Source organism: Camelus dromedarius, unplaced genomic scaffold, assembly GCF_036321535.1.
Source record: "Camelus dromedarius isolate mCamDro1 unplaced genomic scaffold, mCamDro1.pat HAP1_SCAFFOLD_97, whole genome shotgun sequence".
NCBI lineage: Eukaryota > Metazoa > Chordata > Mammalia > Artiodactyla > Camelidae > Camelus > Camelus dromedarius.
Genome location: NW_026989812.1, coordinates 65,215 through 76,855, shown reverse-complemented (window position 1 = coordinate 76,855; position 11,641 = coordinate 65,215). Strand labels below are relative to the sequence as shown.

Below are 11,641 nucleotides of genomic sequence, written 5' to 3'. Positions count from 1 at the left end.
TTTCAAGGAAGATGTGTTCTTCATGCTTTGTTTCCAGCCTACTTTTTCCCATTTCCTTCCAGCAGGCAGTTTCCTGCACCCGGTGCTCCATTCAACGTAATCCACATGCTGTTTTTCTCCCTAATTAAACCGCTCACCTCTGTAACCTATGCAGCACCTGAAACACTGCTCGGAGCATGGCAGGCACTCAACAGGTGCATTTGTATTTGGAACTGAGGTAATGATAACTGTGTCTGAGTGAATGGAGGATTCCTGTCTTTTAGAGGACGGAGCAAAACAGCAGCAAAAAAGGTATAAGATTTACTTCCTTTTAAAGATTCATTAACATTTAAAAATAAGTTTAAAAGGTACTATTATACATGTGTCACTCATCAGAGTGAAGGAATGCTTTTACCCTGAAGCTTGGGTTGAAGTAAAGTAGAGCCCTCAGGTTCTAGGCTTCTTGGTTTATAAATAGTTTTATAGATTTGTGCACTTTGTTTGTAGGGGTGACATGGGCAGCTGATGGAATGTATCACTCTGGAATTTACTGTTTGTTAGTCCATTCTTTTTTTTCTTTTTTAATTGAAGTACAGTCAATAATAATGTGTCAATTTCTTGTGTACAGCACAATGTCCCAGTGATTTTTTTCTTCTTCTCCCCTCTTCCTTCTTCTTCCTTCTCCCTCTCCCTGCCTCTTCTCTCCCTCCTCTCCCCCCCTTCTTTTTCTTCTTCTTCCCACATTATGTAGCAATTCATTCCTCTTCTTTCCTGAGGAAGTTAAAATTGTTAATTAGATTATGCCCAATATGTGCTTTGATCACTTCAGAAATGCCGTAATTACAATTAAATTTTAAATGTCCCCAAATACACAAGGTAATGATACAGATAAGTGGAGTACTAAATCCCCAAGCCCCATTTTAGGACATTTAGCTTCAACATTCCCCCATACTAAACCTTTTAGGAGTACTGTTATAAACAGTGGAATGGTATGCTTTATGTCTTAAACCCTTCTTTCCTTAGTGTCAGGAAAATATGTAACTATAAAAGAAACTAGAAACAATACCCACAAGAAAAGCCATCAGTCTTCTTAAAACTGGAGATTCAGATACTGATCAAGTTGACTATAAGTACTAGATTATGTAGAAAAAATGTTCTGGCTAATTTTCCTAATTTCCATTGAGCAACACCTGTTTAGAATCCAGGAATATTTAGGGGTCTTCATTTCATGGCTGCAAGAGTGATCCAGAAAACAGGGTGATTTGTCTAATACCCCACGGTTACCTGGTGGCTTTGGTGGGGTATCATGTGGGTGAGCAGTAATTTCTAGCTTACAGTTGAGGTGACCATTTCTATGACATTTCGCGGAATGTGGAGGAAGCTCATCAAAGGTCACGATGTGTATAATAATGCTGCGTAATTGAGATTGCCCTGAAGGCCACGTTTGTACTTTCTTCTCTGGGCCGATGAGCTGGTGATGGGGGCAAGGATGGTAACAATGGCCATCAGAACTCACTCTCTCTCTGAACTTTCAGGGAACCACCTTTCATGCGTTATATGTTTCAGATTATATTTGAAAACTGAAGCTTGGCTGAATATATAAATAGAAGTCTAGGGAACTTTTGTCTTTTTCTGTCTTCTGAGTGTGGTCAGGTCTTCTCAGTGATCTTATGAACAATAAATAGTTTAATTTTTTTTCTTTTTCTAAGAGTCAGTCTGAGGTGTAGATGAACTTCTCATGTGGCTAAAGCTGGTATAACATTGTAATAAGAGACTGTCATTAAAAACTTTCTAGAAACAAGTTCTTAATGTATACTCGCTGAGGAAAGTAAATTAATCATACATGCCAGCTATTTAATATTGTAATTGGGTGTATTTATGGATGCATCATCGATGTGACACCAACACTTACTGGCAATGGATACATCATTAATGATCATTGATACTCTGAGGATCTTGCTTTGGTCTTATTAATGCTTTATTGTGGAAAGTTGGAAAGTTCATTAGACCGTATGTATATGCATATGTGTATATACAATATATGTATTTTCAGGCTAAGATAAATGTTTCTACATTTTCTTTCTTAGCTGTTATCACAACATAAAATGATGCTCTTTTAGGGCTTTAGAGAGAATAAAGGATGCCGTTGGGGGAAGAAGTGCATTGTAAGGAGGGAGATGGGGGTCATGTGAGGGAAAGGGGCAGAGGGACAGTGAGAAGGAGAGGTCAGCGGAGCTGTGTGTGAGAGACCTGAGTGTGACCTTAGGGGCATTTGAGGCCCTTGCCTCATCAGTTACCTCTCATCACTTCTTCAGTATCACTACACAAAGTTCAAAATTAAGTAGCAGCCAAGGTCAGACAGGACTAGCAGGAGGCTGTTTTCTTTCCATTACAGTAAGATCTTCTTTCTTCATTCAGCCCTTTATTGCTTTGTTTCGTCTTTCCACTGCTTGAAGCTGTTGCTCTGTTATCTGTGGAGTAGAAACAGTTATCTCTGATTTTAGAACTAGAACCCTGGTCATATATGAATGAGCACAAAGTGGTGCTATCCATGCTTTCAAGGGCAATTCATCTATTAGGCTAACACCCATGGACTCATCTTTCCAAAGAAGAAAAAGAAAAAAAAGTTCTCTACCATTCTGTAACTTCAGGGTTATTTTACTAACTAGATAAAACCCTTCAAAATTAGACTTTAAATAAATCTTATTTCATTTTGATTAATTTGAAGAAAAAACACTGGTTTCTACAGAACTTCTTTCTCCAATAGATTATTTGTGTGCAAAATTTAGAAGTACATATTAAGTTATTTAGGAGCGTGAGTACTTGGTGGGGGATGGGCAGTGTAGCTTCTATTTTGTTATGCTGTTTAGTTTTAATGCCAAATTTTTTTATGAAAATCACATTGTCATGAATCACTCATGCAGAATCTATTTGGTTGTAGGCCATGTTGGTTTACATTAATATTATCTTCAATATTGAATAAATCAGGATCTTTTCAGAGGTTTAATAGTCTGTTTTAAGGAAGCTTTTTCCCCAAACATGTCTCAAAGGCTCATAGGACTGTTTTTTTCACGTGTGATAAATTTATTTGTGTTGGTTTGCATGGATATAGCAATGATGTGCATGGGGAAATGAGGAGATGTGTTAAAGCAGCCATCTCTGTTAAGCATGGTAATAAATGTTTTCTTAGATATTTTTCCCCCTTAGTTACCATAGATTCTTATGAAAAACTCAGTGGATAGTCATTTCCTTAAATTCTGGGTATGATAATTTCCTGCCATTTTTTTCCTCCAAAATCTGTCTGACTGTTAAATTCTCTTCTTCCCAAATTAGTCTTATAGAGAGAATCTTCTTGAATATATAAAGGCAAATATAAGATGTCTTTTCTTTAAAGCATAAGGGTAAAGCAGCCCAAATAAAGAATCTGTAAGAATAGAAAATGAATCTTTAAAATTAATCTAGGAACAGGAGATAGATGAAATGTTTCCAATTTATCCTGGAATTTGACATATGGCCTATTTACAATAGAAGATAATTGGGGTCAAACCCAATGGCCTTGGGGATTCTTTTGACCACCCACCTCACCGAGTGCTGACTTCCCAGTGTCAGGTAGCAGGTGCTATGGGTGGACTCACAGCTTTTAATTATTTTCTGTAAGACTCATCAATTTTTTTTGTTTGTTTTGTTTCTTTTCTGTTTTAACTTGCTGTATTTCTTAGCCTAAATTCTATGAGAGTTTTACACAACTATTTCCTAATTTCTTTGACATACTATTTGAATTTAAATACACCTCACTGGAGAGAAGCTAATGGGGATCTTGACTTCCCTGAAACTTTTACAAATCTTAGAGATATGCATATTCATATAGGTGTGGCTTAGAGGTATACAGTCAGGGTAGATGTATGTGTGCTCTGTGTGTGTGAGGGGATAGATGTAATTATATATCTTCTGATCTTACTGGAACTACTACTGGCTATGAAGGCAAGAAGAACTCCCATAGTGATTTGAGGCTGATCAACTTTAGCCCATTTGCTCACATGTTTTGCCCTTGAACCAGCCTCAGTGTGTACAATTCTGTTCATATGTATTTATCTCTGAGAATCCTTGGCTTTGTCATTTTCTAGATAGAGGGCTTTTTTTTTTTCTGAGCTTTGGGGGAATTTATTGAGAGCAGCTTTCATGTACCAAGACGATGCTGAGCTTTTCCGCATCACTGGCAGGTGTCAAAGCAGGTGGCCTCTTGATTGCCGTTAGTGTGAGGTGTGAAGATTTCAAGTGAATTAGTTTTGAATAAAGAATCTGAAAGAACAGATCTGATATGATCACAAAGTATCTCATGATTTTGTAAGCTAGTCGCTTTTCCTTTATATTTCAAAGTTTATTGATTCCATGCCTAATAATGAATTTATACGCAGTGTGATTTTTATCGAATGTGGATAAAGATGAAACTCAATGGGAAAATTTACCTGATGTCATCCTTTTCTCCTGCATACATTTTTATTTACTTAACAAGTATGAAATGAAAAACAGGTGGCATGCATGCTGTACTTTCTCCTCTTGAGCTCAGAGCAGACATCACTAATCAATCATCTGCAGTCTTGCTTGGTGTAGTCTAGTCATGAATTCACAGTCTTTCTCTGTGTACTTCTCCCTAGACAGACACTGCCACTAAAGTGGAAATGGGAAATAAGACATTTGTTATTCCTACTTTATTTACTCAGCTCTGTTCTAGGCATTGCAGGGAAACATGAGTGTGAGACCTAATACTTTAAAAAGCTTATAATCTATTTAAAGAAAAACAAAAACAAATAAAACAATTAGAGAGCAGTGTAAGGCTTTAAAATTCAATTTAAAATGAATTGTAATTAGAAGAGGGAAATATTTAAATCATCTGTCATATATTTAGTCAACACAGCAATAATGTTTTATTTATTCTGATCCAATAGTTTGAAATTTTATCTGTTCATTTCTTCAATTTATCAATAATTCACAGCCTGTGAATAGCTCTTGAAGAACACCTCTGTGTCCTTGAACACAATTTCTTAGATGTTTTGAAGACGATTTTGTTTCCTTTGTTCCTGTGTTAGCTTCATTTCAGTATTAACTTGGCTAAAGATCAGAAGATCGACAGCCTAGTCAAAAGTTACAATGTATTAATAAATTTCAAGGGCTTCCAATGTTTATGTTCAGAGATGTCTGTGAAGAGCTAATGAAAAGCTGAACTTAAAATAAAATCTCCTTAAATTGGATTAATTTGGAACTTATGATAATCTGGTCAGGGGCTGGTTAGATGTTGACCAGTCTGTTAAGTATTTGAAAGGACTTAGAAAATGTTAATGCTGCAAATAAAGTTATAAGACAAAGTCCTTAATGATGTTAGAGTATTGTTTTTAACAACTTTAGAAGCATCTGCTTTAGCTTTTACAGTTTAAGTGCATGTAATCAGAGGTTTGCCTTTTGAATTATCTTTTGATACAGTAATTATAAAGCCTACTCGTAAGTAAACTATGACATTTTCTAGGCATTGTTTCTTGACCTCGTTCAAATTCCATTGTGTACTTATAAGTAATCATAACATTTCATTAAAGAATTTATAATTCAGAAGTTAGGCAAATGTATTGACTTCTCCTTATGTAGTATGAGACACTGTCTTGGTGCTGGTGGTCTTCTTTACGTTATTTCCTTTAAAAAAAATTATTTCCCCATACTTTAAACTCCAAAAAGAGGCACTGGATCTTAAAGGTCCTGGAAACCAGATGGCTTAAAATTAGATGCCTAGATGGCATTAGGGCCCTAGCTCCACCTCCTTCAGGAGTGAGGGAGGCTGTAGAAAAACTAAGAACTTTGAAGTCCATCAGACCCAAGGCCAGGTCTTAGGTTGGTCTTGCTCTCTAGGTGTGTAAATGCAGGAACTAAACTCATTTCTTCATTTATGAAATGAGGATAATTCCTGCCATCAAGGGGCTAGTCAGTCATGATTTAGTATAATAATTTTTGTAAAGAATTTGGCATAGGACCTGTATATTAGATAATATACTTTTGGTTATAAGAAAAGTAAATCAATTGCAGCTAACTTCACATAAAATCAACTTATTACAGTTTCTCTGTCTCTGTCTCTATGTCTCTCTAAAATCTAAAGTTATTGCTATGTCTTGGGCAGAGAACATATCAGGGCAGTGTTGGGGTTCTCAGCAGTAGGATTGCATGATTATTTTCTACAAGGGTTTACATTAATAAAGCTCAGGTTTAGCCAGTCTCTGTTTACATTTCTGAGGGAGAAAATCCCATGAGCTCATCTAGGTCAGATGTAGATCAGCTTTGGCCAGGAAGTGTGGAAACACTGATGACGTAGCTCCTGGGGCCCCACTCTGTGTGTAAAGTGTGCCTCCCTCAGAGGGGGAGTCAGGCAGTGAACCGTTTACTGTGTCCCACCACATAGCTCCTGATGCTCCTGCTCTTGCTTGTGCATTTGTGTTCACACAAGCCCACCCTACCTTCTCCTATTTTCGGATACAAACTGCTATTTGGTTAGAATTAAACTGATTAATCTAACTTCCCTCTGAAATCTTCCATGGAGTCCAAGCGGAACCTAACTGCTCAAAGGAAAGGAAAACTTGGGGGCCAGCCAGAATCATAGATTAAATTTGAGTCTTAGAACTGATTTTCTGGACCTTTCCATTCAGATAGTAATCTAGAGTCTGGCCTCTGTAGAGGTACAGTGGAGATTTCTGAATTCCTTTATCCACCTTTAGCCTATCAACAGTGTGGCCACCTCTGAGTGATAAACTTTCTTCTGTAATGTAGAGGAAAAGCCCAAGAGAGTTGGAGGATTTAACTGCAAGTCCACCCTTTCTGGCCACAGGTATTGTGAGGAGACAGACACGTTTAAGGGAAGCTTGGAATGGAACACAAGTTGCCCAATTTCTCTCTCAGACCAAAGTTCAGAAGAAAGGAGACCATCATATCAGTTGATGGGAATTTGAGGGTACAGTGGATTTTATCATGTTCATATCTGGGAGTCTAGGAAGAGGTGGCCCTAAGCAATGGTTCTCAAAGTGTGGTCCCAGGATTACCAGTAATCAGTATCACCTGGGAACTTGGTGGAAATGCAGATTATCGTGCCCCACTCTAGGCCTACTGAATCTGAAACTGTGTGATGAGGCTCGGCAGTCTGTGTTTTAACAACCCCTACAGATGTTCTGATGGTTGCCTAAGTCTGAGAACTACAACCCCTCTCCTCCTTCCCTGCTCCATCTCTGCTGCCTCCATTTAGGGAAGAGGAGACTGGAACCAGAGACAAGTTTGTTCCCCAAAGGCCCTTGAGATTCTGCACATAAAAGATAATTGTGGTCTTCTGACTGTTTACCGCTGGCATCACAGTACACAGAGGTGCCCTATGGAGGCTCCTCAGGTTTCATCTGTATTCCTCTTACATCCTGTGGGGAAGTAGCAACCATATTTTCCCCATGCTATGAGAAATACTCCAGCAAAACAAAGATCTGTGACCCCTTACCCCCAAATCCTGAAACAGCATATGGAAGACTTGCCTACTAATGAAGTGGAATCATTATTTGTCTCTAGGAAGAAAAATTCCTCTTTTGCGCACTAAAGTCTTCAATCAATAGAGTTTAAAATCTTGGCCATGAAGCAGTTACTTTGCAAATGAATCATTAAGTATGTTCACGAGAAGCACCAGCTCCACCTACCCAGATGGCTTCCCAGATTTCTTATATTCTGACCATTAAAGAAATGGCAATATATTTGGGCTGTAGGCCTAGAGTATATATTGCATCCCTCAAGACAGTATCCCAGAATCATCACTATAGCTGAGTCATAAGGTCAGGGTCATCCTTCTAAAAAGTCATCTACCTCTGGATGACACTGAAAATGAGAGGACTACAAATGTCATAGGGATGAGCCCATTACCACACTATGTAAGAAATCAAAGCAGTGTGTAAGGGATTCAGTAAATCCATGTGCAGAAATGATGGTGGTTTATCAGCCACGCAGCCTACAGCATTGTTATAGCAGCTTAAGACAGTAAATAACAAGTAGTGAACCGAGGGGTACAACTTGGGGACACCAGGGATGACTGTGGAGGTATTCCTCAACCACAAGGCTTCTTATAAGTAAATGGGGGGTCAAGAGGGTCAGTATTATCAGGTGGGGCATTCTCTGGCTTGGGGACCTAGTACCAGACATCAGCAAGAATGTAGAACTGAATTCTTTGAATAGCAAGAGCCTAGAAAACTGAAATTATTTGTCCAAGGTTATGCAAGTGACTACTGTCAGATTGAGAGCTAGTATTCCTCTCAAACTAGCCATTCATTAGGACAGATCCAGCACAGGGAAATATAGCCATTATTTTGTAATGGTTTTAAGGGGATAAAATCTATAAAAATATTGAATCACTATGCTGTACACCTGAAACTAACATAATATTATAAATCAACTATGTTTCAATTTTAAAAAAATAGGCAGCTGGTTTTCACTGATGACCAACATGTTCACAAAAGTCATTCCAGGCAGCAACACAAAAGCAGTGACATCAGCATATAACAAAATGAAATTCTTTCTGGGATAATTAATTACGGAAATTATAGTCACACAATGGCTCAAACTTCAGTGATCCCAAAATCTAATTTTCATAATCCCATCAGCAGTATCACTTTACATTTCCAGTGACCAGCTTAATAGTAAGGAATGATAGTCAGCTATAAAATTACCAAGATTTCATTGCTTTACAAAAAACACTAGAAAGCAGTTCCTGGCATGTTACAAAATATCATAATTAAAGTATATCTACTTATTACAATAGCAGGATAGTGATGCCATAGCCTAGTTGTTTATTTCCTTTAGTAACAGTCATTTGTAAAATTCAATAACTTCCAGAAGTTACTGTCATTAGTACATAATGGAATACCATATACAACTAATGACAAAAGAGAAAATGGGGCATTGACTATATATTTTACTGAAAGACAAGAATTAAAAGTCTTCATTTGGGAAAAAACAATTCAGAAATGAATCAATATTTTGCTAGCACTCAGTTGAAGTGTTGTTTTGGAGACAATTACTGAAGTTCTACTTATGAGTAAATTACAGTTATATTCAACATAGAAATGTTGGTTGAATCTGTCTCTATTATTGAAAATATCAATATGAAATTCAAACATCAAAATTCAAAAACCTTTTCACTTGTTTTAATATTAGTAGCTTCATTTGAACAGAGAACGTGTAATCCAACCTCGACAAACTGTGTACCAAGAAACTATGATGAATTTGCAAATTATTTTTCCCAACTATGGACAATATCCAGCATTTGATTTTTTTTTTAAAGATCACTTGATTTTGGAATTGAACTTGGAATCAGCTTTCCTGGGTTCTTCAGGGTGGTGAAAGAATTAATGGGGCACCATGTTGTTTTTCATCGTCTCCTGATGGGAGTGTCTTCCAACAACCTAATTGCTCCTATTTTGCCTTCTCCAAGCCACCTAATTTTTATCCATGTCCTTAATTGCTCCGGCCATTGCCACCATATGTGTCAGCCCACAAGAAACAATGTCAGTATCATTTGCTGCAAGATGATCCTCGCTCCAGGTGGTTCCATGGCAAGATGAACAAAGGTGAATGAGAAAGTAATTTATTTCTTAAAAACCAGAATGCCAGTTTACTAATGGACAGTTAGAATTGTAACTGTCACCCAGACTAAAATATGCATCAGTAAGAGTTGGGCTGATAGGGATATTCTGGTCTGTGTGACAGTTATGATTGTTATTGTAGCTTATGAGTTTGTTAGCATGTAGCCTGGTGTATAAAGAAAGCCAGCTTTCATCCAAAGAGTGAGTAAAGGGAAATTTTTAATTTGAACATTAGTAGTATCAGGCTGATAAAACCTGGGGCCATAGCCATTTCCAAATAGGGTGAGCCTATTATAATTTTAGAATAGAGTCCTACTGTGTACCTGAAAGTTAAGAGATTGTTATTTAATCACATTATGTCAAAAATAATCCAAATTTTACATGTAGGGAACTATAGCAATAATATTTTGGCATATCTAATTATTTGTTCAAGGTTGTAGTTCCTGAAATATAGGGACATTATAAAGATTCTAGTTGGGAGAGAAACCAAAGCAAGAGAATATGCAAAATGTACAATCTGTTAGACAGGGGTAAGTGCTAAGGAGAAAAAGACAGCAGGTGAGGGGAATATGCAGGCTATGAAGGTGTCTGGGAAAGAGCTCTGCAGGCCAAGGGAAGAGCAAGCTCAGAGGCCCTTAGGCAGGAGGGGAGGAATCATGTGGGCCAGCAGGTGACAGCGAGGAGCTGGCTGTGCCTTGAAAGTAGCATCAAGTGATGGGTCCCTGCCCTTAAGGCACGCACAGCTTTGCAGGAAAGACAGAAGCTAATTAACTAACCACATGTGTGAGAAATTAATTGCAGTTGTGGGAAATGCTGCAGTCCCTTCCTGGAGCCCAAAGGAATATCATCTTGTTAAGTAGCGGAAATCTGTTTAGTCCAAGAGGGTTGCAGAGGTCCAAAAAACTGAAATCATATTTTGCTAGATCAGGAGGGACAGCCCAGCCCACTGTTCATCTTGCTGCCTTTGTGATGAAAGGACTCTAATAGAGATATGCAGTGAAGGATGAGAGATGCTGCACATTCACCGAAGCTGTGGTAAAGGAAGCAAAGCATAGCTCTTTGATCCTAGACTCTCAATGCTGGTCCTCTACTTCTGAATGGCTGTGGATGGGAATGGGGGAAGGTGGTACTTTCGGGGCAAGCCAAACTTCTCTCTAGGAAAATACCCCAGCCTTAGAGATGCAAAGGGACTCCGCTCCGTGGCACCACGGGCCACGTTAGCCGGACGCTCACACGAGAGCCGGCGCGCAGGCCCAGGCGGGCGGCTCAAGTGTCAGAAGCAGAGCTGGCTATCAGGCGAGGGCTCACGCAGAGGAAAGCCCAGAGTCCCGCACTCGTCCGGAGACCGGAAACCCTCGGTGACAGGCACCGAGGAAAACCGTGTCAGCACCTATCTGCTGGGATCTGCTGGGAGGTGCGTTTCAGGGGTCAAAGCCGCTTCTCGCTGCACCTGCCCAGCCTCTCTGGCAGCAGGCACTGACCAGGGAACTTCTTACCACCCATGCCTGACCCAGGGCCTCCCCCAATCCCCTCCGCTCCCTCTCCGGCTGCAGACTCGCCCCCCAGGGCCCCTCTCCCTCCACACCTGGGCTTCCGCCCTGAGGGTCCTCTGGCTCCACGCGGGACGAGCTCACTTCCCCCTCCCTCCCCTGCAGGCTGTCCGGCAAGCCCGCCCTCTGCCCGCGCCGCGGGGTTGGGAAGGGCTCCGCGGGGGTTCGGGCTCCCAGCCCACTGCCCGCCCTCCCTGCCACCCGCGAGGCATCGGCCGGGGACGCCCATCTCCAAGAGGGGCTTCCGCCGAGAGAGGACGCCCCTCGCCGAGAGAGAGACCCTCAATCCGAAGTCACCCCGCCCTCCCCACCCTCCTCGCCGTGCCATGCAACCCCGCCCCCGAACCGCCCTCCTGATCTCCGTGCAGTACCCCTCGCCCCTCGCCGGGAAGAACGCAGTGATTCAAGCAGCCGTGGCGGCTCTTTGAGCCCAAGGAACGGGCGCGGCAGCCATTGGCGGAGGCCGCTGCC

General features: G+C 40.3%; 1 long non-coding RNA gene across 1 annotated transcript in view; it reads right to left on the bottom strand.

Moving 5' to 3' along the window:
* Positions 1 to 392: 392 nt before the first annotated feature.
* The window catches only part of LOC135320827 (uncharacterized), a 44,459-nt gene continuing 33,210 nt past the window's right edge, over positions 393 to 11,641 (bottom strand). Inside the window, exons 5-7 of the long non-coding RNA XR_010380168.1 lie at positions 4,446 to 4,647; positions 2,277 to 2,450; positions 393 to 750 (exon numbers count right to left, since the gene is read on the bottom strand). This is a non-coding gene — a long non-coding RNA (uncharacterized LOC135320827). The remainder of the gene's footprint in view (positions 751 to 2,276; positions 2,451 to 4,445; positions 4,648 to 11,641) is intronic.